At 39.6% G+C, this 26,816-nt stretch overlaps 1 long non-coding RNA gene across 1 annotated transcript in view; it reads left to right on the top strand.

Moving 5' to 3' along the window:
* The window catches only part of LOC145544927 (uncharacterized), a 52,438-nt gene extending 34,434 nt beyond the window's left edge, over positions 1 to 18,004 (top strand). The window contains exon 2 of the long non-coding RNA XR_014081727.1: positions 17,613 to 18,004. This is a non-coding gene — a long non-coding RNA (uncharacterized LOC145544927). The remainder of the gene's footprint in view (positions 1 to 17,612) is intronic.
* The last annotated feature ends 8,812 nt before the right edge of the window (positions 18,005 to 26,816 follow it).

Raw genomic sequence — 26,816 nt, forward strand, 5'->3', positions numbered from 1 at the left:
GTTATTTGTTTTTCACTCACTCCTGCTGCAGTCCCAATAAAAGCTTGCCTGAATTCCTCATCAGGTCTCTTATCAATTTCTATTGACTAAAGAGCCCGTGAACACCAGTCAATAACCAAATTACCATACAATGGTAGGAGCTTCTACTTTTGCCTTCTGTGGTCTTACTGCTTCCAAAAAGGTTCTATCACTACATCTTTGATGAGATATAAAAATTAGGTAAAACTTCTTATCTATTTCAAAATGCCTATCTAGACGCCTTTAAAAACATTGTACACATATATGAATCTGAAAGTCATCCCTTGAGAAGCAGATACAGCAGTAACAAAAAACAGGAATTCTCATTTGCCTAAGTGTTAAAGAAAAAAAAAAACTTCAGAAAGTAATTAACTGATAAATTGTAAATTTTCTTCTTTCTTTGAAACTCTTGCTAAAAATGTTATTAAAAATCACTTGACATATTCAGCAAGTGGGCAGCAAGGACATCGATTCTGTAAAATATATCTTTTCTTTAGAAATAAAAACATTAATGATTTCTTTCTTTTTTTAGCTGTGCTGGCTCTTTCTTGCGGTACAGAGGGCAGTCTCAGTAATTATGGTATGTGGGCTTCTCCAGTTGCAGTGCAAGGTCTTAGGTGGCCTGCCATGTGTGGGATCTTAGTTCTCCCACCAGGGGTCAAACCCATGTCCCCTGAATTGGGAAGGTGGATTCTTAACCACTGGACCAACAGGTAAGTCTCTAATGATTCAATTTAACAGCTCACCTTCCTTCTCCTAGCTTCATTTTGTAAAAATGTTAGAATTCTTTCTCCCCAAATAACCAGTTTTGTATCCTAATTCATCCCTTTACATTTTGGGGTTATATAAAGAAGATTTGTTATACATAAGAAATGGTTTATATTACTTTCTAATTGAAGTGTAATTATCACAAAGAAAAATGCGCAGATATGAAGAGTGCATTTTGTGTGTATGCACACATGCACAAAATGCACAGATATGAAGAGTGCATTTTGTGTGTATGCACACATGCACAAAACGCACAGATATGAAGTGTATATTTTAATCAGTTTTGACAAACACATAAACCTGCATAAACCACACCCCAAAACCCAGAGAGCTACTGGTGCCTCCTTCTAGTCAATCTTCTCCAGAAACAATCTGTTCTGATGTCTTTCATCATGGATTAACTTTGTAGGTTTAGAACTTTACATAAATACAATCATTCAGTATGTACACATTCAGTATGTCTCTTTGGCTAAGCATCTTTTTGAAATTCATTCATATGTTGTATGTTATCAGTATTCCATTCCTTTTCATTGCTGGGTAATATTTCACCCAGCAATATACTTTATGACTATACTTTACTTTGTTTATCCATTCTTCTGTTAATAGATATTTTTTAAAGTAATTTTATTTATTTATTTTTGGCTATGCTGGGTCTTCGTTGCTGCGCACAGGTTTTCGCTAGTTGTGGAGAGTGGGGGCTTCTTATTGCAGTGACTTCCCTCGTTGCTGAGCATGGGCTCTAGGGCTTGGGAGCTTCAGTAGTTGTGGCTTCTGGGCTCTAAAGCACAGGCTCAATAGTTGTAGTGCACAGGCTTAGTTGCTCCAAGACATGTTTGATCAGGGATCAAACCTACATTGGCAGGTGGATTCTTTGCCATGGAGCCACTAGGAAAGCCCCCGTTAATAGACATTTAGGTTATTTCCAGTATTTCACTATTATAAGTAAAGCTACTATGAATATTCACAGACAACTAATTTTGTAGACATGTTTTTTTATCGCTTTTAAGTCAATTCCTAGAAGCAGACATAGTTGGGCTGTGGGTCAGGCTATGTTTAACTTTATGAGAAAATGATTAACTCTGACAAATAAGAAAAAGACAAACATATAGAAGAATAAGAGAAAGACATGAGCAAATTTTACAAAAGAAGAGATCCAAATGGTCAATAAATATATGAAAATATCAGTTATCACAGGAAAGCAATTTAAAATGCATTTACCACAGTGACTAAGGTAAAAAGATGGAAAATACCAAGTATTAGTGAGCAGATGGAATGACTAGAAAGAAGTTGCATACACTGCTGGTGTGGAGTGACAGAAATCAGACACACAAAGGTGCTTTCTTTATGATTTTATTTACAGAAAGTACAAAACCAGTCAAAACTAATCTATAAGTTTGAAGTCAGCATAGAAATTATCCCTCTGTGTGAGTTACGGTAGTGACTGAAAGGGAACATGAGGACACTTTTGGAATAGTGGTTTAGTTCAAGAAAATTCAATGAACTCTATACTTAACTATACATGCATTTTTTTGGAGATATTACAGATCTGGGTCCAGACTCCTGCAATAAAGCAAATATTGAAATAAAAAGTGTATAACATGATTTTTTTTTTTTTTCCTCAGTGCATGTAAAACTTATACTGAAGACTATTAAGTGTGCAAAAGAATTATGTCTAGAAAAACAATGTATATACCTTAATTTAAAAGCAATTTATTGCTAAAAATGCTAATTATCATTTGAGCTTTCAGCAAATCATAGTAGTAACATCAAAGATCGCTGATCACCATAATAAATAAATTAATAAAGAAAAAGTCTGAAATATTGCAAGAATTACCAGATGTGACACAGAGACACAAAGTAAGCAAATAGTCTCAATAGATTTGAAAAAATAGCCCCAATAGACTTGCTTGACACAAACATTCAATTTGTAAAAAACACACTATCTGCAATGTACAACAAAGTGAAGTGAAATAAAACAAGTTATGCCTGTATTCATAGTATAATTCAATTAAAAAAAAAACAACAGACCACAATCCAATACCACCACAACCCACCAGAATGGCTAAAATTAAAAAGACAGGAAATACTAAGTTCACAAAGATATACAGCAATAAAAATAGTCATACAATCCCTTTGGAAAACTGGTGGTATTTACTAACTTTAAAAATATGTATCAGTTCAGCTCAGTCGCTCAGTAGTGTCTGACTCTTTGCGATCTCATGAATCGCAGCACACCAGGTCTCCCTGTCCATCATCAACTCCCAGAGTTTACCCAAACCCGTGTCCATCGAGTCGGTGATGCCATCCAACCATCTCATCCTCTGTCATCCCCTTCTCCTCCTGCCCCCAATCCTTCCCAGCATTAGGGTCTTTTCCAATGAGTCAACTCTTCACACGAGGTGGCCAAAGTATTGGAGTTTCAGCTTCAACATCAGTCCTTCCAATGAACACCCAGGACTGATCTCCTTTAGGATGGACTGGTTGGATCTCCTTGCAGTCCAAGGGACTCTCAAGAGTCTTCTCCAACACCACAGTTCAAAAGCATCAATTCTTCGACGCTCAGCTTTCTTCACCGCCCAACTCTCACATCCATACGTGACCACTGGAAAAACCATAACCTTGACTAGACGGACCTTTGTTGACAAAGTAATGTCTCTGCTTTTAAATATACTATCTAGGTTGGGCATAACCTTCCTTCCAAGGAGTAAGCGTCTTTTAATTTCATGGCTGCAATCACCATCAGCAGTGATTTTGGAGCCCAAAAAAATGAAGTCTGACACTGTTTCCACTGTTTCCCCATCTATTTCCCATGAAGTGATGGGACCAGATGCCATGATCTTAGTTTTCTGAATGGTGAGCTTTAAGCCAACTTTTTCCCTCTCCTCTTTCACCAAGAGGCTCTTTAGTTCTTCTTCACTTTCTGCCATAAGGGTGGTGTCATCTGCATATCTGAGGTTATTGATATTTCTCCCGGAAATCTTGATTCCAGCTTGTGTTTCTTCCAGCCCAGCATTTCTCATGATGTACTCTGCATATAAGTTAAATAAGCAGGGTGACAATATACAGCCTTGACATACTCCTTTTCCTATTTGGAACCAGTCTGTTGTTCCATGTCCAGTTCTAACTGTTGCTTCCTGACCTGCATACAGATTTCTCAAGAGACAGATCAGATGGTCTGGTATTCCCATCTCTTTCAGAATTTTCCACAGTTGATTGTGATCCACACAGTCAAAGGCTTTGGCATAGTCAATAAAGCAGAAATAGATGTTTTTCTGGAACTCTCTTGCTTTTTCGATGATCCAGCGGATGTTGGCAATACTTGTGTGTATATGCAATTGTATGTATATTACCCTGCACTTCCACTCCTAGGGATACATGCTCAAAAGAAATGTATATTTTAAGAAATTTTCAAAGCAGCAGTATCCATAATAATCCGAAGCTGGAAATCACCCCAATATCAATCAATGAAAAAAAAGATAAATTGTGGTATGCACCTACCACCCAACACTATGCATCAATGAGAATGAACAAACTCCAGTTGCATGCAACAACATAGGTGAACTTCACAAACTTACAAGTTGAGAATCCAGATATCAAAAATAGGATTCCATCAACAGAAGGTTCAAAAATAGCTGAAACTAATCTGTGATGTCAGAGGGAGGATATGATTAACTTAGGGGGCTTTGTGACTGGTTGCAGACATGAGAGCTCTTGGGGTTGTGATAATGTTCTGTTCTATGGTCTATGAACATTACACAAGAATGTGAAGTTTTCGAAATTCACCAAGCTAGGCATTAATGGTCTGTTCTGTGTACTTTTCTGTATGTATATTACACATCAATAAAAACTGACTTTAAAAAGGCCCTCAGATCTGAGATCCAATCTGATCTAACCTTACTCACATGCTATCTTGTCTGTCTGGGTCACTGGTTTTTCCTATCAAGGTTATCAGAAACAGTACTATCAAAAAGGGAAGTTCTTTTGCTCCTTGCAGCACTGTGAGCATAATACATACGTGTGTTCTAGAACAGTCGAGGGACACAACATTAAGCCATTAAGCCAGTCATCAAAGTATAAAAGCTGACTAGTTTAGAAAAACAGAAAAAAAAAAATGCAGTATAGAGGTGGCATATGGTATCTACCCTATTTAGATAAATCATTAACCCGGGAGCTCTGTGGTACAGGGTATTTGACTAATGTTGTAAACTAAGCCAGGCAGCAAAAGTGAGGACACTGTGGCCACCTTTCTGCCTCAAGAAACCAGGGAACAGAGCTAAGTTGGTAAGGCATTCCAAGCACCTGGTGTCTCAGTCCAGTTGTTGGTTCTCTCACTGAATTTGCTTCCCTTTAATCTATAAGGGAAAAAAACACCTTCAAGAAAGGTTTTTAGGTCCTGCTCTATAATGCAGGGGACAGTATTTGATATCTTTGATAAGCCATAATGGAAAAGAATATTTAAAAATGTATATCTATGTGCATTAATATAACTGAGTCACTCTGCTGTACAGTAGACATTGGCACAACATTGTAAATAACTAAGTGCAATAAAAAATTAAAGTAAAAAAGAAAAAAGAAAGATTTTTTTAAAGGATGTAAAGGAAAGTCCAAATGAAATATCCTTTCCCTGCCTCAATAAATTCATGGGAAACTTTCTGGGAGAGTTGAATGAGTTGTTGATTTATCTACTGCCAAAGACTGAAAAATAACCTAAGGAAAGTTTAAATGATTTACCTTTTACCAGAACTAACTTCCCCCTCCCTTTCAGAAAGCAGTTTCTGTGTCCACTTCTCGCTGAGCAGCAGCTGCAATGAATACTGATCATGCAGGGATGTGTGCTTACTCAGCCGTAGGGGGGCGCGCAGGAACGTTACGGACGATTTGAGCGGAATCAAATAGTTTCTGTTTATTATCCCACTGTGGCTGCCAGATTAAACTATCTGAAGTAAGCCAGGACAAAACTGCCTCAAAAACTTGGAACAGCTCGCCACCGCTTAACAAAGTAAGCCCAAACTCTGTATTTTTCAAAGTTCGTTCAAGGTGACTGTTGCCGCGAAAGGTGTTGATGCATTTCTGTCCTTGTTGGGAAAATATGAAATCAAACACGGTATATTGTAGGCATCTGAGTAGTGGGAGCAATGACAATTTTGTTCAGCCACCTCACTTCCTCCATCCCGTTTCGGTGTTAAAAACGCATTGCTCTTGAGGGAGAACAAAGCAGAGAGCCAGCACTGGTAAAGAAATAGCGCAAGCCAAAAAAGGCTTTCTCTGGTATTTAAATGTAAGTAATTGTTTTCAGCTATTCTCAGTATTCAAACCTGGGTCTGTGATTACCTGTAAAGAAACTACGGTAGTTTCAGGACTACCACATTTTTCAAGTACCACTGGAAAAAACTCACGAATTAAAAAGTCCTCATCTGATTAAATCTTATCAAATGGTTAATATTTCTCAACTTTCTGGTAGCTCAGACGGTAAAGAATCTGCCTGCAATGCGGGAGATCTGGATTTGATCCCTGAGTTGGGAAGATCCCCAGGAGAAGGAAACGACTATCCACTCCAGTATTCTTGCCTGGAGAATTCCACGGACAGAAGAGCCTGGCGGGCTACAGCCCATGGGGTTGCAAAGAGTTGGTCGCGACTGAGCAACTTTCAACTTCCTGCTAGCAAAATAATCAAATGCTAGGCTAGCTGCTGGACTAATTATTTTTAGTTGTATATACATTGCTTTCTCAATTGTATAGGAAAGATTTGAAGACAAAAGTGGTTCCAGTTTAGCTTTTCAAGAGTTTTTCAAACTCTCTCCCTGTCCAATCCAGGATATCCATATGTGTCCCATGTGTTGTCTGAAACAATGGTGCTTGCAAATAAATAGCAATAGAAAAAAATGAAATAATGAACATTAGAAACAAATATGAGAGTATATTTGTATAACCTTATGGATAGGGAGGTCTTCCTAAGCAGGACAGGAAATTGAAAGAAATTAAAGAAAAACTAGACATGTTTGACTACATAAAAATTAATATTTCTTTGCAAGCAAAAGATATTGTAAACAAAAAGAAAAGAAAAAGTGAGGGAAAATGTCTGCAGTAAAAATGACAGAGAATGGTAAATGTCTTAATAAACTAAACCTCCTACAAATTAATAAACAAAGGACAACACAATAGAAAAATGAGCCAGTATATGAAAAAGCAATTCATATGGGAGGAACTAGGAGAAGATGCTCAGTTGCACTGGGAGTCAGGAAAACGCTGTGAATTCATGAATAAAAATATGTACAAGAAAGGCATAAAAATAGCCAGTCTGTTAGTGGTTGCCTCAGGGACCAGAGGGGTAGGGGAGGGTAGTAGTAGATCTGGGATTTGACAAAAAGGATTTCAACTTGAACGGCAATGCCTTATTTCTTTTATCAAAATATATTAAGATTTAAGGGAAATGTGACAAGAAAGTAACAGTTATCAAACCTGAGTTACGTCTATTGGTGAACATGTATTTGCATTTCTTTAGGTATATGCCTAGGAGTAGAATTGCTGGGTCATAGGAAATGCATATGTTCTAGTAATATCCTGTTTCTTAATGTGAGGTGTTGGTTACAGGGTGTGATCAGATTATGAAAATTCACTGAGAGATATACTGATGTGTACACTTTGATAAAAAGTTAAACAAGAACAACAAAAAGTAAAGTTTAGCAACTTTACTGAGATAACTTTGACATATAAAAACTGTATATATTTAAGGTGCACAACTTGATGTTTTGATATATTGTGATACCATTTTTGTGAGTGTGATACCATTTTTAAACGATTAGAGAACCTACTGTATAGCACAGGAAACTCTACTCAGTGCTCTGTGGAGATACCTGTGTACGTATGCTGATTCACTTCGATGTACGGTAATACAACATTGCAAAGCAACTGCTGCTGCTGCTAAGACGCTTCAGTCGTGCCCAACTCTGTGCGAGCCCATAGATGGCAGCCCGCCAGGCTCCCCCGTCCCTGGGATTCTCCAGGCAAGAACACTGGAGTGGGTTGCCATTTCCTTCTCCAGTGCATGAAAGGGAAAAGTGAAAGTGAAGTCGCTCAGTCGTGTCCGACTCCTCGCGACCTCATGGACTGCAGCCTACCAGGCTCCTCCATCCATGAGATTTTCCAGGCAAGAGTACTGGAGTGGGATGCCATTGCCTTCTCCAATCGAAGGTATGACCGTTATACAAATCAAATCTGTGTATACTGACTTGGTGGGATGTCCCTGAGAATCTAAGTGAAGAAAGCAAGCTGAGTACAGACTGACCTCATTTTTGTAAAGATAAAAAACAAAAATTCCTTTAATGTGCATTTATGTATGTAAAATCAAGAAGAAAAGATTGCAAATAAATAGATCTATATTTTATTATGAAAGGGTACAATTAAAAGAGGAATGAGAAGAGAAATAATTAGCTTTTCTTTAGTCAGCTTTATATGGTCTGGCTTGCTAAAATCAGAATAGTTTCTAGGTATTTTTTTATACTTCTTTTTTTTCCTTTAAGGTTTAAGATTTTACTTAACTCTTTGATCCAAGACATCATCTCTTGCTGAGTTAGATTATATCCTCAAATGCATTTTCACAAAGGTATATCAACCCTCTTTGCATATTTAGAATGCCTTTTTGCTATTTTTATTGAGCTATATAATATTATAAAAGTTTCAGGGTATACAGCATAGTGATTCACAATTTTTAAAGATTATATTCCATCTATAATTAATTTTAAAAATTGGCTATACTCTCTATGTTCTACTATATATCCTTGTAGGTTTTATTTATTTATTATAGTTTGTACTTCTTAATACCCTACCTCTATCTTGCCCCTCCTCCCTTCCCTCACCCCTCTGGTAACTACTAGTTTGTTCTCTGTATCTGTGAGTCTGTTTCCTTTTTGTTATATTTGCTAATTAGTTTTATTTTTTTGATTCCACATATAAGTGATATACAATATTTGCCTTTCTCTGTGTGACTTATTTCACTTACCCTCCAATTGCATGTTGTTGCAAATGGCAAAATTTTATTCTTTTTTAATGGCTGAATAGTATTCTATTGTTTATGTATATATAGCACATCTTCTTTATCCAATCAGCTGCTGGTGGACACTTAGGTTGCTTCCATAGCTTGGCAACAATTATAAATAATGCTGCTATGAACATTGGGGTGCAGATATCTTTCTGAATTAGTATCTTCAATTTTTTCAGGTATGTTACCCAGGATTGGGATTGCTGGGTCATTTGGTAGTTCTATTTTTAGTTTTTTGAGAAACCTCTATACTGTTTTCCATAATGGCTGCACCAATTTACATTCCCACCAACAGTGTATGACGGTTCCCTTTTCTCCACAACCCTGACAACGTTTGTTATCTGTGTTCTTTTTGATGATGGCCACTCTGACAGGTGTGGGGGTGATACCTCATTGTGCTTTTAATTTGCATTTCTGATGATTAATGATGTTGAGCATCTTTTCATGTGCCTGTTGGCTGTCTCTGTTTTCTTTGTAAAAATGTCTATTTGGGTCTTCTGCTCATTATGTATTTATTTATTTGCTCCACCAAGTCTTCACTGCTGCGAGCAGACTTTCTCTGTTTTCGGTGAGCAGGGGCTACTCTCTAGTTGTGGTATGTGGCCTTCTCATTGCAGTGGCTTCTCTTGTTGTGGAGCATGGGCTTAGTTGCTCCACGGCTTGTGCAATCTTCCTGGACCAGGGATCCAACTCATGTCCCCTGCATTGGCAAGCAGATTTTTAACCACTGGACCAGCAGAGAAGTCTTTCTGCTCACTTTTTAGAAAGGTTGTTACCAGAATTGTTTCTAGTTATTTTTGATTGAGAATAATCACTTGTGATAAAATTCACCATTTAAAAGTATATAATTCAGCAATTTTTAGTATATTCACAAAGTTGTACAAACATCACCACTATTTACTTCCAGAATATTTTAATCACTCTCTGAATCCCCACCCCCCAAATCCTATACCCATTAAGAGTTACTCTGTATTCCTCCTGCCTCTCAGCTCTCAAAACTACTAAACTATTTCTGTCTCCTTGAATTGCCCATTCTGTACATTTCATATAAGTGGAATCATATAATATGTATATGCCTTTTCATGCCTGATTCATTTCACTTAGCATAATGTTTCTCAAGTTCAGCCATGTTGTGTATATGTGTGTGTGTGTGTGTGTGTGTGTGTGTGTGTGTGTGTGTGTGTGTGTTCAGTCTCTCAGTCAGGTCTGACTCTTGTGCAGCCCCGTGCACTGTAGCCCACCAGGCTCCTCTGTCAGTGGGATTTTTCAGGCAAGAATACTAGAGTGGGTTGCCATTTCCTCTTCCAGGAAATCTTCTGACCCTAGGATTGAACCCATGTATCCTGTGTTTCCTGCATTGGCAGGCGAATTCTCTACCACCAAGTCACCAGGGAATCTTCAACCATGGTGTAGCATATATCAATACTTCATTCCTCTTTATGGCTGAATAATGTTCCAACTTTTTTTAATCCATTCACCAGGTGATTATATTGTTTCTACTTTTTGCCTCTTATGAGTAATACCATCATGAACATTGTGTACAAGTTTTTATGTGGACATAGGTTTCCAACATTCTTAGGTATATACCTAGGAATGGAGTTTTTGGGTCATCATTAACCCTTAAGCTTCCCTGATGGCTCAGTTGGTAAGGAGTCTGCCTGCAATGTGGGAGACCCAGATTCGATCCCTGAGTTGGGAAGATCCCCTGGAGAAGGAAGGGGCAAGCCACTCCAGTATTCTTGCCTGGAGAATTCCATGGAGAGGAGCCTGGTGGGCTGCAGCCCATGGGATCACAAAGAGTTAGACATGACTGAATGACTAACACTTTCACAGTAAACCTGCATTTAACCTTTTGAGGAATTGCAGACCACTTTTTAAAGCAGCTGCATCATTTTACTTTTCTACTATCAATGTATGAGGGTACTAATTTCTCCACATCCTCTGTGACACTTGTTACTATTTGTGTTTTTTACTACAGCCATTCTGTTGAGTATAAAGTGTATCATGTTTGTCTCGATTTGACTTTCCTTGATGACTAATGATGTTGAACATCTTTTCATGGGCTTATCGACCATGTGTATACCTTCTTTGAAAAAAAAGTATATTCAAATCCTTTGCATATTTTCAATTTGGTTGACTTTTTGTTGTTGAATTGTAAGAGTTCTCTGTATATTCTGAAGTCCCTTTTCAGATACATCATTTGCAAATATTTTCTCCCATTTTGTGAGTTTCTTTTCATTTTCTTGGTTAGTGTCCTTTAAAGCATAAAATATTTTATTTTTTATGAAGTTAAATTTGCCTGTTTTTTCTTTGATTGCTTGTGCTTTTGATGTGATATTTAAGAAATCATTGTCTAGTCTAAGGACCTGAAGCTATACCCCTAAGTTTTCTAAGAATTTTATAGTTTTATCTCTTAAGTATTGATCTTGAATCTATTTTTAGTTAATTTCTGTACATGAGGTGAAATAGGAATTTACCTTCATTCTTTTGCATGTGAATATCCAATTCTCCCAACTTTGTTTGTTGAAAACTCTATTCTTTCCCCCATATTGAATTGTTTTGGTTTTGATATGATTGTGTAGGTTTATTTCAGTGCTACTCCATTGATCTATAGGTTTGTCCTTATGCCAGTAGCACGTCTTGACTGCTGTCTAGGTAATTTTAAAAAATTAACTAATTAAAAAAACATATTTGATTGCATTTAGTCAGGTAACATAGAAGTACTTAGTGAAGCTCTCTCTGGGGATTTTATTGTTTTAAATTTTACTAATCCTCATATTAGTTTTCTTTAGCTGCTGAAACAAATTGCCACTAACTCAGTGATTTAACACAAAAGCAATTTATTATCTTATATATATGTAGGTTTTAAATCTGACATGGGTCTCACTAGGTTTAAATCAAAGAGTGAACAGGCCTGAATTCTTTTCTGGAAGTTCTAGCAGAGAATCTGTTTCTCTGGGCAGCTTTTTGCCTATATTCCTTAGCTCATCCCTTCCTTCTCCTTCAAAACCAGCAGGATTGCATCTCTTTGACCACTCTATAGGCATATCTCCTTCTGGTTCTCTTCTGTCCCCACTTCCATATTTGAGGACCCTTGTAATTACATTGACCCACTTGGATACTCCAGAATAACCTTATTTTAAGGTCATCTAAATAGTAACCTTAATTCCATCTGCAACCTTAATTCCCCTTTGCTAATTTATTCACAGGTTCTGAGGGATAGGATGCAGGCATATTTTCTCGAGGAGGGGAGACCATTATTCTGCCTACCACATTCCCATCACAAACTTTGAATCATAATACAAATGTTTTTTGATAGTTTTCCATCAATGTATGAGTAGCTTTAAGATCATACAGCAAGTAAATGACAGAGAGAGAGAGGACATAGGTGTTTTAATTCCCTGTATGGTTATCCATTTGCCTCATTTTTCATTCAATACTTATTGAGCATTTATTAATAGATCAAGTGGCAGGCAACCTTATGCTGCTTTAATAAAGCATTTTAGACTTAATTGGCTTGTTGGGGTTGAAGATCTCCAACATTGAATTTTTAAAAACAATTTAAAAAGAATATTTAATGATGACTATTTCTAAAGAGCTAACAGTACAAAACTTACTGATCAAATGAACTGAAAAGTCATCCAATTCACTAGGATTGTGATGCCAAGGTAGGAAATGCTAGTGAGGTTGGTAGGAATGGAACAAAGGAGGGTGGGACACAGTCAAGGTTGGATGCCAGTCCTTGCAGGGATGCTCACGGAATGGACATGTGGCTTTTACAACAAACCCACCAACCAACCAGATACTTTCACCTCTGCTCTAGATGCTTTGTTACTGGGAAAGAGCTTGAAAAAAAGGGAAAGGTGTCTATGCAATGAAGTGGGGGGGGAAACAACTTGTAGGAGAGCATGTATCACAGAGTTAGTTCATTCATTTACTCAATCACTCAACAAGCATAAGCTCCAGGCATCATTCAGGGAGTCAAGAATATAGCTCTGAACATGGCACGGAACCTCTCATGCAAGCCACCTCCCCAGCTGGGTGCTCCCTTAGCTGAGTGCTGCCATTTAGAGGATCGGTGGGACTGAGAAGGCTGTGTTCCTCTGCACCTGCCTCCTCTGTCCTCTTTAATTCTCTGAGGCCTCCACCTCAGTCTTCGTCCTATAGGGCATGGCTCTTTCCTTCCTCCAAGTCCCTCAACCATAATGGTCCCAAACAGTCCATTTCCCAGGCTGCATTTTTTTTTTTTCAAATACCCATGTCAGGGTGAGGCAGGAGTGTTATGCAGGACTGGAAGAAGCAGAACAAGGAGGCCTACAAGGCAGGGGGTGAAGGAGGAGGAAGAACCTTCCAGTTTCTCTCCTCTTAGAAGCACAGTGGAGGGCCTTCCCTGGTGGACCAGTGGCTAATACTCCACACTCCCAATTCAGGGGACACAGGTTTGGTCCCTGTTCAAGGAACTAGATTCGACATGCCACAACTCAGAGTTCACATGTGCAACTAAAGATCCTACATGCTGTAACTAAGACCCCAGCACAGTCTAACAAATAAGATTTTTTAAAAAGGCACAGTGTGGTGAAATGGATAAAATCTGGTGTCTGGAGGTCCAGGTTGCCTGGGTTCAAGCTTGGGCTTTTCTGTTTGCTGCCTGAGCCACCTGAGCCACCTCAGATGTGTTCTCTAACCACGTGTACCTGTTTTTCCATTGCTAACATTGGAGGAATAGTTATTTCCTAAGCCTGTATTCATATTATAGAAAAGCATTCCAGAAGCACCTAGAACATAATAAACACTCTATGTTAGCTGAAAGCACAATTTGAGGGGGCCTCTGCCACTGTGACATCAAGGTAGACCTACTGAGCTCTCTGTCTTCCTCTGCAACTCTATTCCTGGTGGCCGTGGGTTGTTGTCCAGTCGTTCAGTCATGTCCAACTCTTTGCAACCCCATGGACTCTTTGCAACCCCATGGACTGCAGCACACCAGGGTTCCCTGTCATTCACTATCTCCTGGAGTTTGCTCAAACACACATCCACTGAGTTGGTGATGCTATCCAACCATCTCATCCTCTGTTATCCCCTCCTCCTCCTGCCTTCAATCTTTCCCAGCATCAGGGTCTTTCCCAATGAGTCGGCTCTTTGTATCAGGTGGTTGGAGCTTCAACTTCAGCATCAGTCCTTTCAATGAATATTCAGGGTTGATTTCCTATAGGATTGACTGGTTTGATCTCCTTGCAGTCCAAGGGACTCTCAAGAGTCTTCTCCAGCACTACAGTTTGAAAGCATCAGTTCTTTGGTGCCTAGCCTTCTTTATGGTCTAACTCTCACATCCGTACATGATTACTGGGAAAACCATAACTTTGACTAGATGGACCTTTGTTGGCAAAGGGGTGTCTCTGCTCTTTAATACACTATCTAGGCTTGTCATAGATTTTCTTCCAAGGAGCAAGTGTCTTTTAATTTTGTGGCTAGCCCTCAGGCAAAACTCAACATATTCAATGTCCTAACAACTCCTAGGGACAATAATCTAAATTTATACCAAATGGAAAAAGGAAGTTTGCCTCAAAGAGACAAATCTGCAAAGGTTTTTGCGAGGACCTTCCTTCTGCAAATAACCTCTGAGGTTATTATGCAGAGTGAGTTCCTTTCTCTTTTCCCAACTTCCTGCTCTAGACTTGGCCCAGGGGCCTACCTCTGCCTCACAAAGCCCATCTCAGTGCCTTTCCAATAAGATACATCTGTTGGCAGCCCTCCTAGTATGTATAAACAGCTCATTTTAAAATAGAATCCATTTCTTGCTTTGGTCTTTCTACAGTTAGCATTTAGTGTGCTAAGCAGAAAAATAGAGTCTTCATAGTCCTTCCTCCTACTTTCTTCCCTTCTCTGTGCTGATCCTCTTCTTCTGGGTCTCTCTTCTTCCTCTTTTGTTTCCTTCGGTCTTTGTTTCCTTGAGTTTCTCCTTATGACTCAGATGGAGCTGATATTGTCTTGGACTTAATATTGTTCTGAACCAGATGGATGAAGCAACAGTACTTTCTTTTCTGAACTTGGTGCTTGACTGAAAAAGGAGAGACAAAGCTTCTTAGATGAAGAATCAGAGCTGGAGAGAGAAGCAACAGACTCCAAGGAAAAGACATTCCCTGAGATGATTGGTTCATTTTTGGAGCAATCACTCTCCAACTTCCCAGGATGGCCAGACTTAGTTTCTCTTAGTTTTGGAATGAAATGCATGATGCTGGACCCAAGTGTTCCCCTGGTCTTCAATCCAGTGTCTTATATCTCTGGGTTTTAGGCTATAGATGACATCAGCTGTTTTATTATTTATTGTAAAGTGCCTGTCTCATCTTGGACCCACATATGATGAGCTTTGGTTGGCTGTTATTTCCTGAGTGATGAAGGGAGGGGTTCCAGTGTTCAGAAAGCCCAAGAGATGGATGAGGTTTGCTTGACTTCTTGGCAAACTCTGTTTAAAAACAAATCTTTTCAGTGATATACCCAAGGACCAGGTACAGGGTAGAAGTTTGCTCTTACCCCAGATGCCCTATTTATCTCAGTTGTGGCTAGACTACAAACAGTATTTCAAGAGAAAGAAAGTATTTTTAGTTTTGGACCATAGTTTATTTTGTGTAGGTAGATGTAAATAGCACCTTTGAGCAAAAGGGATTAAAGTGATTAAAACAAAAAATCAACTTGTCATCCAACTTTTTTTCCTTCAAATTAGTCTCTGAACTGGATTGATTGGAGTTCATTTTAGAAACTGATTTTTTTTTTTTAACCAGTTCAGACAGCCATGTTGAGACTTGGCTTCTTGATCCTATAGAAGAGAAAAAATAATTTTTCCTCTACTCTTCTGAGTTCTTGACTGAGACCTCTGTAATAACAGACAGAATAATGAAGGAAAAGTTAACAGAAGTTGATTAACATATATATCTCATGTATACATGGGAGACACGCGGGGAAAAATGAGTAACTCTTTGAGGTGGCTAGAATTCAGGATTAACTTCATCTTAGTAGGGAAAGGGGAGAGGGGCTGTTAAGTCTCTCAAGGAGAGTAAATGATTTTTAGGGAAGATGAACAAGTCTTAGAAGAACAGATGGGAGATAGGATGGTTTGTGCGAGTCTGTCTGGGTGTGGCATCAACTTCTAGTCTCCTCTCTTGTGATAAGGGTCAATCTTCTCTGGTTGATGAAACTCCTGGGGCAGGAGATTTATGACAGCTGAGTTTTTGGAGGGTCTGTCTTTAGGCAGGTAAGAGAAGTCTATTTTTGCATTTGCTATTTTTCAAGTGTCTTCAGCTCAGAATAACCCAGCATACCAAAGCAGTGTGTTTTGAGATGGCAGAATCTGCTACCCTTCAACCTTTCATTGAGAGTGCACATGTGCACACACACATACACAGAACCCTTCATGGAGGCTATGACCTGGGGCATAATAGGTTACTCATTTAAAACAATCCACGGGAGTTACCAGATTCTTCTCATAATTACTCCTGTCTTAAGTAGACCAAGGAAAAACTGATCAGTTCCACAAGTGTGAAGGAGAGAAACTCTGAAGTTAGAAGAGCAGATCCCATGAGTAGCTTTTCTCTGTGTACATTTCAGTGAATGTCAGCAGTCAGAAGAGGTCTACTACCATTATACTACAGATCATCGTTACACTCTTTCTAGTTTTTTTCTTCCCTCTGTGGCTTCTTCTGGTTCTTCTTCCTTTCCCAAAACTCTTACCTTCGGGATGCCCCCAGGCTCCTTTCTTGGCCCTCGTCACTATCTGCTTTCATTCCCCTGCTATCTCCTTCAGTCTTGTGACTTGACATTCCACTCGGGAATGCAGGAGTGTGCAAAGGTGAAGCAACAAGACACCCTGACTCTCAAATGGTTCCTTTAAACAAAGAGAATTTGAGCATATACAAATAGAAAAACACAGAGCAAATGTGGCAAAATGTTAAGAACTATTGAATGAAAGTAGAAAGCATATGTACTAAATATATGTACAATTCCATATGTTTATAAGCGTACATGTTTAAAAAATGGAACTAGGTATATGAATATCCTCTATACACTGACAACTCCCAAATCATGTCTCCTGCTCAGACCTTTCTCCTGAACTCCAGACTACAATTGCCCCCGTGACTTCCGCATTAGGAGGTCAAAGTAATATACCCCAAACAGAACAGATCTGCCTTTCTCCTGCAAGGCTGCTCCATCAGTAGCTTCCCGGACCACCTCATTTGGTAACAGCTCCATTTTTTGATAGCTGTTCAGACCAAAAACCTGGGAGGCACGTTGACTCCTCCTTCCCTCACAGCCCACATCGCACCTACGAGAAGTCCTGTTGGTTCTGCCTGCAGAATGTATCCAGGAGACCATTGCTTCCCCCACCACGTCTCTACACCCCGGTCTAAACCGCTGCCGGTCCTTCCTTGGATCACTGCAGTGGTCTCCCCAGTGGTCGCCCTGTTTCTGTCTTGTCCCTCTTCGTCTATTCTCAACTGAGAAGCCGGAGAGACTTTAAAATGATGTCCCGTTGTGTTCCTTCTCTGCTCAAAAGCACAGCCTCATCCAGAGTAGGCAAGGAAAGAGTGGAAGCTGAAATCCTTCAACAGCCCTGGGTGCTGTGTGGTCCCCTTCCACTTCTCTCGTGTCCAGCTCTGCCCGGGTCACCCTGGGCCCCTCGCTCTTTCTGGAATAAGCCCAAGTGCTCCTGCCTTCTTGGCTGTGACCCTTTCCCAGAAGGCTCCTCCCACCTTTTCCAAGTCTTGGCTTACTTGTTCTTTTTTTTCTTTTTTCACAGAGCTGAGGAGGTACATGGGATCTTAGTTCCCAGAAGAAAGACAGAACCTGGACTCCCTGCATAGAAAGGATGGAGTTTTAACCACTGGACTGCCAGTGAAGTCTGATTACTGTTACTTCTTAACAAAGCTGTCCCTTGTGATTGCAGCCTGCTCTCCGCATAGGCTAGATCCATCTAATCTTGCTTATTTCTCTACAGCACTTGCCACCTTCTGTCACACTCTTATTTCACTTCCATACTGATTAGTGTCTCTCCCACTTGAATGTCATCTTGGTGAGAATAGGGATGTTTTGCCTGCTGTTAAATGCCCTGTGCCGGGAATACTGCCTGGCTCTGTATGGAGCCTAGAAGCAGTAAATATTGGTAGAATAAATGAGTTGAATGAACAGTGATGCTTTGGTTGTATTTCTTGAGCCAAGAACCTATACTGTGAACTTTAATAGGCTATGAATTAAATTCAAGTCAAAACTCTTCTAAGTTCAGAATCCTGAGCTACACTCTTCTGTTACTCCAGTTTGTTCGTTATTTTCTTACTACAGTGTGCAAAACTCTCTGTGAATGGCCTCTTCTATGAATGATTTCATTGTTCTTTTTATTTTCCGTAAGTTGCAATTCTCGGAACTCTATCAATCAAGCTGTTTCATTGATTTCACTTAGTACTTCCTTAAGGTGAAAGGACACTACTCAGTATGTGAGAATCAGTATGAGTTAAAGTCAGCATCAGAATCAAGGGTGAGTTAAAGTCAGAATAAGAATTATCTCCCTTTGAACTGTCAGAAATTGAAGTGTCCCATGGGATATGAAGAGGCACCTTTGAGAACACTCCGTAAAACTCACCCCCACCTCTACATCCAATAACAAGCCAGGTTCTACCTAAATGTGGTTAGTCACCTGGACCACTAGGAAAATATTCTTTTGATAAGATAATAGATTTTTCTCAACCTTTCTTGGCTGGTTCCTTAAATAGGAGACACAGAATTATCATTGTGCTTCCAGAAAGGGCTATTTATGTAATGTGACATTGTTCTTTTCTAAGGTAATTCTGCTACTAAAAATAGTCTATTCTAGAAGATGGTCCCACTTTCTTGTAGCTTAACCATATTCCTAGACATTTTAAATGCCTTTCTTGGTTTCTCAAACTAAATCTTATGGTTTTAAATGGATGAAAGCCCAGTAGTTACTGAATAGAAAAAGCTCATCTTATCCTTTCTACTCCATCTTTTCCCTTTCTAGTAGGACATGAAAACTGGTGAATTCATAGAGAAAAGACAGCTAATAAAGGCACTAAAGGGAAATTAATTTTACAGCAGTAAGTTGAATAGAGGTTTCAAAAAAAGATCTGATTCCTGAGAGAGAAAATGGTAACATTAATGTGGCAAAATCCCCACCAAAATTCTGTTGGTGAATCTGGCTGGGCAAAGGGTATCTGGGAGTCCTTTGCACAATTCTTCCAACCTTTCTGTAAGTTTGGAATTATTTCAAAATTAAGAGTTTAGGGGACTTGCCTCGTGGTTCAGTGTTAAAAATCCTCCTTCCAATATAGGGGATGCAGGTTCAGTCCCTGGTCAGGGAACTAAGATCCCACATGCCACGGGGCAACTAAGCCCATGTGCTGTAGCGAATACCCAGTGCAGCCAAAATAAAAATAAATAAAAATAAATTTTATAAATAAAGGATTTTTCTTAAAGAGTTTGATCCTTTTGGTGAAAGTATTAGTAAATAAGGCATCACCATGTATTAAGCATCTAGCAGCTGCTGGGGGATACAGAAAGATGAATAACATTCAAATCTTGTTCAAATATTACTCACAGTCCAGAAAGGAAGAGAGACATGTAAATAAATGTCATGGAATGGAGAAATGGGGCATCTCTGTCTCAGCTTCAACTGAGGTATCAGTGAATAGAGATCAGTGTAATAAAGCAAGTTGATGATAAAAATCCCCTTCCCCATGCACTATTTACATAGGAAATGAAGCATAACTTGTTTTACAGTTCCTGGACTCCTTAAACAGATCAAGTCTATAACAAGGGCAGAGGGCCCAGTCTTTGAGAGAAGAGAATTAAAATGCGACCTTCTTAATCCCATGCTTGAGGGGTACTCAAAGTAGATACCGTGGAGGGCTTTCAAATGTGTTTTTTTCAGAGAGAATAAGCAGAAAACAAAAACCCGAATGGCAGACTTAAGCCCTAACCTATTGTTAACATAAATGATCTAAATAAACTAACTGAAACACAGGGCTTGGTGGAGTCAGTAAAATACATGACCCAACTGGATGCTGTCCACAAGGAACTCACTTCAAATATAACCATGCAGGTATGCTAAAATGTGTTTCTTCCAGTTGGCAGTTGCAAAACTCAGACCTGAGATGTTTCAAACAGAACACAGAACAGGGTTTGAGAGAGGAGAGGCTGCTGTTTTGAAGGTAGGGTCAGAAGACTGCCCTGCATTGGAATCGCCCTGCACTTCTGCACCCTGTCCAGTAGGACTGACTGCCTAGAACAGAAGAAGCTGGAGGGGGCCCAGAGGCCAAGAGACTGAGGATGGAGACACATGTGACTCTCCAGAGGAGCAGTGCATCCTCTTGGGCAGGGAAACAGCAAGGAAGGGGCCCATTCATACCTCTCCCCCAGACCCCCAACTCTGGCAGAGTAGGAGAGGAAATGAGAAAAAAAAAGAGCAGAAAGAAGATCTAAGTTCTCCATCCTGGTCCAGTAGGAAGATACACCCTACTTGAGGCTCTGAGCTTTGATTATTACAGGAAATAGGACATTTTGGTTTTTGAAATGAGACTGTATATGCTACTTCAGTTGACTGTAGGAAAAGCAAGCATAGGTCTGTCTATTTTGTAAGACTGAGCAGAGGCTTCACAGGCCAACTGAAATTTTCAACTAGTGCCAGAAGAGGAACTCTATAGAATAAAAAATGACAGCATGTTTATGAACATTGATACTATCAAGAAATTATAAGGACTTTCCTGGTAATACGGTGACTAACACTCCACTCCTATAGTCCAGTGGTGGGGGCCTGGGTTGGATCCCTGGACAGGAACTAGATCACACATGCCACAACTAAGAGTTCTCATTCCCCAATTAAAGACCCCACGTTCTACAACTAAGACACGACATAGCCAAAAAAGAAGGAACTATGGTTAATTTTGTAAAGAATGGCATTAATATCATCATTTTTTTTTTTAAGATTTCTTATCATTTAGAGATGCATCCTGAGGTGCTTATAGATAAAATGATATTGTCTGGTAGTTGCTTCTGAATAATACTGTTGTCATAAGTCATAAGTGTTAGTCCCTCAGTCGTGTCCAACTCTGTGACCCCATGGACTGTAGCCTGCCAGTCTCCTCCATCCATGGGATTCTCCAGGCAAAAATACTGGAGTGGGTTGTCGTTTCCTTCTCCAGAGGATCTTCCTAACCCAGGAATCGAACCCAGGTCTCCTGCATTGCAGGCAGACTCTTTACGGTCTGAGCCACCAGGGAAGCCCAATACTGTTGTGGAGAGAAAATTAGCACAGGCATAGATGAACAGTTTTGGCCATGGGGTGAAAATTGTTGAAGCTGGGTGATGGGGACATGGGAATATTATACTCTTTTCTCTACTTCTCTATAGGTGAAAATTCCATTATATAAAATTAAAGAAAAAAGAAGAGTGGATCAAAGAAAGTAGGATTTTGATTACAATCTGTGCATGATGCTTGCTCAACCTGTTGGTTCAACAGTCAAGTTAAGCATGTGACACTAAGGGCATAAGACAGTAACAAGGGTAATAGCTGCTCAAAACAGAGAACACCTCATGCAGGAGAGTGAAGAATGCTTTACACAATGGGCCATTTGTTTTGGGTCTGGAGAATTAACTAGGAGCTTCTAGGCCAGAAGTGGGGGATCACATTGAAGATGGAAGAAATTGTCATGATCTGAGGCAGGATTGTGAAGGGACATGGTGTATTCAGAGGTTGACTGCAAGTGGAATATGGCTGTAGTGAAGAGTGTGTGGGTGCAAGGTGGGGAATGAATGGACGGGTAAGGATGGGGCAGGCTTTGAAAGCCTTGGGTACCGTGTTGGAGAATTTGCATTGTATCCTGCAGCAGATAGAACAGAGCCTGCAGAGACTTTCCAATAAAAAAGTTGCATGATTCACTAGAAAGATGGTACTGACGAAATTATCTGCAGGGCAGAAATGGAAATACAGACATAGAGAACAGACTTATGGATATGGGTGGGGGAAGGAAGGAGAGGGTCAGATGTATGGAGAGAGTAACATGGAAACTTACATTATCATAGGTAAAATAGATAGCCAATGGGAATTTGCTGTATGACTCGGGGAACTCAAACCGGGGCTCTGTAACAACCTAGAGGGGTGGGATGGTGAGGAAGGTGGGAGGGAGGTTCAAGAGGGAGGGGATATATGTATACCTATGGCTGACTCGTGTTGATGTTTGGCAGAAACCAATACAATTCTGTAAAGCAATTGTCCTTCAATTAAAAAATAAATAAATTTAAAATTAAAAAATATAAATTAGAAAGAGTTGCATGAGTCTATTAGGTTTTATTTTATTTTATACAGGCATTTAGTTTATTTTTCAAAAAATATTTTTGCTAGAAGGTTTGAGTAATTTTACATGAGCACAATCTTTAAATTTTTTCTGACCAACAGGTACCATTTAAGTGGACAGCTTGTCTAGATCTGCTTTTGTTAACACCCAAATACAATTAGCACATCTGATGGTATTCCCTAGGTCTTCTTAAATTATCTACAGGCCAGGAGGCAGAGCCTAGCACATAACAAAGTATGTGCTTTATAACTGCTGATTAGTTCAGTTTCACAGCAATTAAGCAGAGCAGGTAGTCAGTATATCTAATTCACACTGTTAACACACTGGTTCTTGCCTGAAGGGTCTGATCATTGCAGAGCTCCCAGTTATTCCTTCCAACCCAGGAAGTAGTAAACCGCAACTGCAGAGAAGGGGGGCAGCTCTACTTAGGCTAGTGCTGGCGAAGTCTCAGGTCTGTTCCTTTGTTCCAACTATGAATTCAAGGTCACCAGTGTTAATTATAAATTCAATGATGATACGTAGAAAATAAAATGCAAAGCCAAAAAAAAGAGCGGCTGCGTCTCCCTTTCTTAAGAGAAGATTGGTTTTCTATGATTGAGAGAACTAAAAGTGAAAGTGAAGTCGCTCAGTCGCGTCCAACTCTTCGCGACCCCATGGACAGTAGCCTACCAGGCTTCTCCGTCCATGGGATTTTCCAGGCAGGAGTACTGGAGTGGGCTGCCATTTCCTTCTCCACAGGTTTTATTTTAAACAGAGACTTTAATGACTGAGGGCTTCCCTGATAGCTCAGTTGGTAAAGAATCCACCTGCAATGCAGGAGACCCTGGTTCTATTCCTGTGCTGGGAAGATCTGCTGGAGAAAGGATAGGCTACCCACTCCAGTATTCACGGGCTTCCCTTGTGGCTCAGCTGGTAAAGAATACGCCTGCAATGCGGGAGACCTGGGTTCGATCCATAGATTGGGAAGATCCCCTGGAGAAGGGAAAGGCTACCCACTCCAGTATTCTGGTCTGGAGAATTCCACGGACTGTATAGTCCATGGTGTCGCAAAGAGTCAGACACGACTGAGTGACTTTCACTTTAGTGATAGAATGAAAAATGTCCCATTGGGCGGGTGAGGTCAGTGACAGGGAGCCCAAAAGGGAAGCTATTGCTTCAATGCAATTTCACACAGGAAAGGGAAAATGGAGCCAAATGGAGTCTAACCAGAAACCTGGGTATTATTTCATCCTGTCTTCTAATAATTACTCTTTCTTCCTGACATTCACAAACATCCCAATCACTCCTCACTAGAAACCCCACCTAAACTCTCAAGCTACTTAATAACAACAAAGACAGAACATAGAGAATCCGGAAGTTGAAAGAAGAAGGCAAAGAGGACCAGGAAAACTGTGCTGGACACACATCTCCTGTTTTTTGCCAGGGCACTTGCTAATGTTCTACTAGGGACTAGGCACACAGCAGGCAATTAATTACTACTCTTTAAGGCAGTTGGGAGAAGGCAATGGCACCCCACTCCAGTACTCTTGCCTGGAAAATCCCATGGACGGAGGAGCCTGGTAGGCTGCAGTCCATGGGGTCGCTAAGAGTCAGACATGACTGAGCGACTTCACTTTCACTTTTCTCTTTCATGCACTGGAGGAGGAAATGGTAACCCAATCCAATATTCTTGCCTGGAGAATCCCAGGGACAGCAGAGCCTGGTGGGCTGCCGTCTGTGGGGTTGCACAGAGTCGGACACGACTGAAGCAACTTAGCAGTTTAGGCAGTTGGATGTTATATCTTCTGATGTAATGCAAGGAAGTACCAATATCACTGATGACATAGTCTAGCCAAAAACGTCCAATTGGACACATGAAACATTTTCATCTAATTTATAGTTTGTAGGAAATACAGGGGATAAAGGACCAAACTCATATATACAAGCAAGCAATCAGACAAAAACCAAAAGATGGAAAACCTGGCCAAGTCTCTTCATTAAGTTAATGCAGTGCTGCATGCTGCTGCTGCTGCTGCTAAGTCATTACAGTCATGTCCGACTCTGTGCAACCCCATAGACAGCAGCCCACCATGCTCCACCATCCCTGGGATTCTCCAGGCAAGAATACTGGAGTGGGTTGCCATTTCCTTCTCCAGTGCATGAAAGGGAAAATTGAAAGTGAAGTCACTCAGTCGTGTCCGACTCTTAGCGACCCCATGGGCTGTAGCCTACCAGGCTCCTCCGTCCATGGGATTTTCCAGGCAAGAGTACTGGAGTGGGGTGCCATTGCCTTCTCTGGCAGTGCTGCATAGATTAGGCTAAATTAAGAGATATAAGGGGCAGAATAACCAAATGAGATTAAAAACCTGGACTGAATTTTCCTCAGTAAGATCAATGATAAAGATAATTAGGGATCCAGATATCGAGATAAAATCTGCTAAAATGAAAAGATAGCAAACCTTGTCTGAAAAAAAAAGAATGAGGTTACAAAGCAGTACGTAACATATAATCTAATTTATATGTTAAATTATATATCTTTACAGAGATAAAGATTTCAAATATGTGCTAATCTGATGATCTCTGGTTTTGATTTTTATTTATCTGCATTTCAAATTTTTCATTGCATGTATCTGTAATAATAAGAGGTCTTTTTAAAAATTGTAGAAAATATATTTTTTTTACTTCAGTAGGCTGGATCCAGCTCCATTTCCTCTCCCTACGATTTCTCACAGTTTATTCACTATAAAATATAATACTGCCTTGCAAAAAGACAATGTGTAATTGGTTTAATTGTTAAGGGAATTCAACTTAATATATATTTAAAATTCGTGAGTTAGTTATTCATTGAAATTAATGAGTGTTGCACCAAATGATTTTAATAGTACACAGACAGCTTATACATAGGAATTTTTATGCTTCAGTTTATATTCCGGTGACTTCATTCATTGTTACATATTTGGTGACAATTCAATAAATACTTGTTAATGATTATGCAAAGGAAAAGTGAAGTTACATTTGCTCTTTCTTTGCCATCAGCGCTATAGTTTGGAGACCAAGTTATGTGTTTCTGTCCTCATTTTCATTTTATTCCATGGTTGAAGCAGATGACCCACTTACTGTTTCCTGATTTTGAGGTAATTATATGCGAGCATTAGTGCTATTGCTATTTCAACTTCCAATAGTTCTATAGAGCAGAAATAGCAGTGGACTCAGAGCTACCATACTTGAATTCTAATACCAATTCAGTCACCAGCTGCCTTAGTTTTTCACATATTTGCACAAGGCTAGATGATATCTAGGATTCCTCCTAGCTCCAAAATTCCATAATTCTAAAACATTGTATGTTTTTCCCAAAGTGAGATTCTCCAAGCAAAAACAACAAAACCCCATATGTATTGTGAGGCTTTAGCCAATAGCAATTGGTACGAATGGGGTCCCATAATTTGCACACAATGACTTCGTAAAGAGATGCAAACAAGAAATTATTGTTCTTTTTTATATTTCCAGTACAAATAACAGCAGTAAGTTGCCTCTAGTTCTACAGATTATCTGCTGTATTCAAAAATGACTAAAGACTCAAGCAGACTCTAATAAACATAGCAATATAAGACGCCCTGTTATTCATCACAGGGAAATACAAGTTTATAATTCAAGTTAGATAATGTTAACGAATTTAAGCTATCTTTTATTTTCGTGGGTTTCGGGATCAGGCTAACTCAGGTTTAAATGACAGTTTTGATACTCTACTTCATTTTCCAAACCTTCTATAGAGTTTTTTATTTTTGATTTCCAAGACCATTTTCTGTTTTCTTTTTTCACTAGTAGCATACTGTGCTTATTTCACATAACATCTTCTCCCTGCACCATCACTGTTTCCAACAATTTCTCCTTTCTGTTTGCTTGTTTGCTTGTCCTGATCCACATCTTGACCCTAGGAGCTTTCTTCTGATGTCTGTTAATCCTCAGGTGTCTGCTTTTTTTTTTTTTTTGATTGGATTGTTTGCTTTTTTGTCATTGAGTTATAAGACTTGTATTAAATATTATGGATGCCTGCCTGCCTGTGTGCATGCTCAGTCATGTCCGACTGTTTGCAATCCCATGGACTGCAGCCCACCAGGCTCCTCTGTCCATGGGATTTCCTAGGCAAGAATACTGGAGTGGGTTGCCATTTCTTTCTCCAAGGGATCGTCCCAACCCAGGGATGGAACCTGGGTCTCCCGTATCACAGGCAGATTCTTTTACCTCTGAGCCACCAGTGAAGCCCCAAATGTTATGGATAATAGACCCTTGAGAGATACGTGATTTGCAAATATTTTCTCTCATTCTGTAGGCTGCCTATTTACTTTCTTGATAGTGTTCATTAATACAGAGATGTTTTAAAATTTGACAAAGTCTAGTTTATCTTTTTTTAATTTTGTAAAATACTTTTGGTGTCATATCTAAGAAACCATTCCCTAATCCTTGGTAGTGCAGATTTTCTTGTTTTCATCTAATTTTATACTTTAAGCAGTCACACTTAAGTCTTTGATGCATTTTGAGTCACTTTTTAAAATATGATGTGAGGTAGGGATCTAACTTTTTTCTTTTATGTGTGACTGTCCAGTTGCCCTAGTCCTGTTTGTTGAAGGGATTATTTTTTTCCCCACTGTTGAGAATCAGTC

Source organism: Giraffa tippelskirchi, chromosome 4, assembly GCF_054371585.1.
Source record: "Giraffa tippelskirchi isolate mGirTip1 chromosome 4, T2T-mGirTip1v1.2.pri, whole genome shotgun sequence".
Classification (NCBI taxonomy): domain Eukaryota; kingdom Metazoa; phylum Chordata; class Mammalia; order Artiodactyla; family Giraffidae; genus Giraffa; species Giraffa tippelskirchi.